Source organism: Argentina silus (genome assembly GCF_951799395.1).
Source record: "Argentina silus genome assembly, chromosome: X".
In the NCBI taxonomy this organism is placed as follows: domain Eukaryota; kingdom Metazoa; phylum Chordata; class Actinopteri; order Argentiniformes; family Argentinidae; genus Argentina; species Argentina silus.
The window spans coordinates 27,416,781-27,421,812 of NC_139653.1; positions in this window are offsets into that span (position 1 = coordinate 27,416,781).

The following is a 5,032-nucleotide window of genomic DNA, read 5'->3' on the forward strand; positions in this document are numbered from 1 at the left end:
CGGGACCACCTGTCCTCAGACTAACCCCGGGACCCGCCCCCCATTTCACACACTTGTCTGCTGTGTGTGTGGTGAGCGTTCAGAGGGCAGCCAATCAGATTAGAGTGAGACATGCGGGGAGAGGGAGACATCCCACTGTAGCAAATCAAATATATATGAGATCACTCTGGTTTCTTATTACTTTATATTTAATATTTTTGTATCTGAATTGTCCTGATATTGAAAATGCTTAGTATAATTAGATATTTTCAAATAAAGAAAAAAAAGTAATGAGGAACTTGTCGTCTAGAGGTGGGCTGTGAAATGATTTCTCAACCTTGTTTTGGTATCTAATGTATGTTGCAATGACACTCGTCTGTGTGTGGGAAAGAAATAATAGTATGTGGAGCCAATTCAGTATACCGTTGTTTTTATATACAAAAAAATCTCAAAGATTCATTTTCTTATTGCAATGAAAAAAGCACTATTTTAAATGGAATATATTTTGGAATCTTGAATTTAGATGTTGTTGTTTTATTGGAATGCTCTTGTGATCCATTTGAATGCTTACTGTAGGTTTGGCCTTCTCCACTGCCCCAACACTATGACGATGTCCCAGTTCGCTTAGAAAGCTTGGTTTGTAATATCATAAGCATTATAATGGGCACCTAGGGTTAGTCCTCTCAGTGGTCACACAAGAGACCACATGAGATAGGAAGTAAGGAGAATAAGCCATGTAAGAGTATTGGGACAAGCTGGGTCTTTCCCAGCATCAGGTGCTGTACCCTGCCTTCACCACAGAGATACATTGGAGCCCTGTTCAAATACTTTAAAAACCATCTTTCCTTCCTCACTTTCTTGAGGTTATCACTGATTTAACACAATTGGATTGGCCAAAGCAAGCTTTCTACTGAATTGCTTTCACCAATCAATGAATGTCACATGAGTTACTTCCTCAAGGAGGGGAGGAAGGATGAGTATTTAGAGTATCCAGCACCTGGGTCTAGTGGGCTACTTATCCATCTCTGATACTGTTGATATGGTCCACACCACCATGCTAGACTAGTGACTGGGCAGTGGATGACTAGGACACTGGTATGGAGAAACTGCAATGTTTTGCTTGAATTAAAATGTTCATGATGTCATGTCAGATCTAAATAGGAGAGTATTTATCTTGCCAAATTGAAGCAATTTGTATATATATATCCAAATCTATTTGAATAAAAAGATGGGGGGAGATATGATGATCTTTTATATATGACCACATACCATTTACTGTACGTCCACACATCAGCTTCCGTTTAAGACTTGGTGTCATGCAATCATTAGTGATTGGCGGGCAGTGTCATTTCATTACGGTGGGCATGTTTTGCTGGCTGCCTCGCAAGTGTTTTTTACAGCAGTCTGCAGAGGGACCATGTCAGCTGTAGATGTGCCCACTAATAAGGACAGTATCTACAGTGCCCTGACACAACTACACTACCCATGAGTCTTTACTCCACACCACCAGATCAGCTCCTACTTTTCATCATTGGCAATCAGTCTATCAGTGACTAGTTTGACATCAGGCTCACTTATGAAGGTCTAACACACCACAGCCTGTGATAGGGACTGTGTACTTGGAGATGAGATAGACATTTTTGCACTGCCATGGTTGTGACTATAGCTGTCACTCATGTGAGATATGCAGACTGCTCAGAAGAGATATAAAGCCTATGGGAGGGGCCAGCAAGGCTCACAGTCTTTCCACACACACACACACACACACACACACACACACACACACAGACACATGCAAGAATATGGTGTTGGCCATGATGTGCGGCAGATGAAATCTTTGCTAAATGCATTGCCTTGGAGACCAGGGTTCACTGTGACTAAGAGAGATGGTCACTTTTGAGGCTAAAGGTAATTCACTTTTTGGCCCAATTCCCTGTTACCTAAGAGAGTATAATCACAAACTAGTAATGATATTTCAGATCATCAGAGAGCTGATTAGATACTTTAATCATACAACAACAAAAGAGGTTTACTGAGATGCAAAAACTGAATTGTTTTTGTGTGAATATATTACCTAATGGTGTTGAAGACTTGAAATTACTGAGCGACCAAATAGAGCCACAATGGAGCTCAGTGTGGAGCTCTAGACTCAGAGGGGTACAATACATGTAATTATGCACACTTTGTGTTTCTTCATAGAAATAGAATGGATAGAAAGGACACAGCCCAACTATTTTATACACCAGTTAATGGTAGATGTTAGTGCATAAGCATTTGATGTTCAACCACTGACTACAAAGCAGTGATGTCCATTCTATTCAATCCATCTCTATATGTGTATCAACTCTCATATACACGGTAAGGTTATGTTATGATTGTCTAGTTTTCACTTGTCTGCCCTGTTAAGGGCAGATATTGAATCTAAGGATCTGTATATATATCCTATTTTGTGTATCAGTTTGCACTGTGGGCCAAGATGAAAGAACAGTGTTGTCACAGTTTTGTCTTTCTTGCACTGAGAGTGTTTGAGTCTTTATTTTTTAAATATGTCAGAGGACGAAAAAGAGTATTCTTATTGTAACACTGTTTTCCTTTGAGAAATGTATTGAATATGAGAGAAATAAATATGTTTTTGCATTTCACTGTGGTGTGCTTGATGTGGTGTGTCCTCTTAGTTCACTCCCTTCAATTCACTGAAAATCTATTAGAAAGACACACAAGGGCTGCTCATCTGCAACCAAAACACTGAATGTCTGTGACAATGTCTTTGTAGTCTCAGTGAAAGAGACTGTAGGGACTGATACATTATCCTTGTAGTAAGGCAGGTCACACTGGCTCATGGAGGCTTCTGTCTGCAGGGCATTTGATATTAATAGAGCCATTTTGAGCTATTGTCCTCGTAAAGGCCGGAACCCCACGGATGACTGGGTGAGCGCTTCAGATGTAAAGCTCTAGTGTAAACAACGCTGTATAGAGGTCAGTGGCTCGGCCAGGCTATGTTTCATGCATATTAGCCTCCATCCTATGCCTCTCAACTAGGCTGCTGTGCATGGCCCAGAATGCTTAGCAGCGCGCCCAGCTGTCAGGGCTGACATGGTACTGTACATATGATAAACCATCCCCCCTCTGTCTGTATCCACCCACACATCTTTAATGTCATAACCACCATCTTAATGAAGAGTTCTGTCCTTTACTTCCACTCAATCACATATAATGTGAATCTCGATATCAATGAGAGCATTAGGGGAGAGAGAGAGAGAGAGAGAGTGGGAGCACATACTGTATGGACAAGATCACATGGATCATTTAAGGTCCAACCTACAGTTGAAGGTGTGTCCTGCTGCTGTTGCTGCGCTGGCATTAATGCTGAAGAGCCCGTTTCCCTCTCACTCAGCTCCATCTCACAACCTCCTCTAAGTGTTCATCCAATGTTTTCTCTTTCAGTGTATCTCTGGACAGTCTAACCATGTCTGTCTGCCTTGAAGGAGCACACATCTGGAGCTCACTCCCAGAACACTTCAATTGTTTTCAAAATAGCAATGAATTCAAAATTAGAATAGAACGGCTAACATGTGAACCATTTTATTTTTTATTGTTTCATTTATGTTGTTTTTTTGTTTTTTATTCTTGTCCCATTGTTTCAACAAAGCAAAATTATGTTTGGCTCCAACCTACTGACTGAATGTGGCTCCTTTGACACTAACACTATTTTCACCTAGGAGTTGGAGTTGTTCTCACTATATGAAATGCTCAGTGGTGGTTATCTTACACCACAAGGTGGCAGTGTCACACAGCAGCATCGAAGACGACTGGTCCTCTTATCATCCGTTACAGGCATAACACTTACACACTGGTATAGTATGTACACACACACACACACACACACACACACACACACACACACACACACACACACACACACACACACACACACAAATGTAAACACTTGACTCTACATTCATCCTCTTTCTTTCTCCCCACCAGTGTCTCGACCACTCCTAAACTGGTAAATCATTATTGAAAAAATACATGAAGCTGTAGATACTTTTTCAGTTAACCCTGGATCACAGTAGAGACATTGTCAACATTATTCACCACACCCTCATTCAACCTACAGCAGCTCTCCCAGTCTCCCTTGGGCAGGCTGCAAACATCAGCTGAGGGTCAGTCTGAGCTGGTTCAGTCCTGCCACTGCACTGACATCTCTCTCATCAGCCTGTGTGTGTGTACGTGTGAGACTGACCCCCCCTCAAGCTCAAAAACCCTGTTATTCAGTTTACAAGAACATTCCACAGCTTGCTCCTTCACCAGGAGAGTCTGTTTCTAAAGTGTTCCATATGTTCTTTGGCAGACTCTCCCTCTCTCTCTCTCTCTCTCTACTCTCCTCCTCCCACTCCTTAGGTTTTTTTGGCCGTTCCTCGATCCTCTATATCTCTCCTCTTCGACTTTTTATTTTTCTCCCGTCACATTCATAGACACTCTGCTCCTGTCAATTTCCACCCATCTTTCTATACTTTTCCCTTCTCCTGTTGAATGTTCTGTCATGGTTTATGAAGTGTGTTTGTGTTCAAATGTTTGCATAGCATTTGTGTGTGTGTGTGTGTGTGTGTGTTTGTGTTTGTGTGTGTGTGTGTGTGTGTGTGTGTGTGTGTGTGTGTGTGTGTGTGTGTGTGTGTGTGTGTGTGTGCGTGTGCATGTGTGTGCATGTGTGTAAGGGGGGAACACTGAGCAGCAAGGAGCACTGTCTCACTCAAACAGGCTCTGTCAGGCTAGGCTGGGATGGACAAGGGAACATTTCCCTCTGAAAATCTTCATTCAGAACACATCTATCCTGCCAAGGCCCCTTAATCCCTCCATTTAGCAGCCTAAATGGGCCTAGGGATAATCATTCCTACCCAATGAGATCACCGCTCAACTGCCACTGTGTGAGCACTTCCCCTGTCCCCAATACCAGGACCAACCACACTTACACACACAAGTGACATGGTGAACAAACCACTGACTATCTTACAGTGCATAGAACACATCCTAAAATGCATGGGACACATACAGA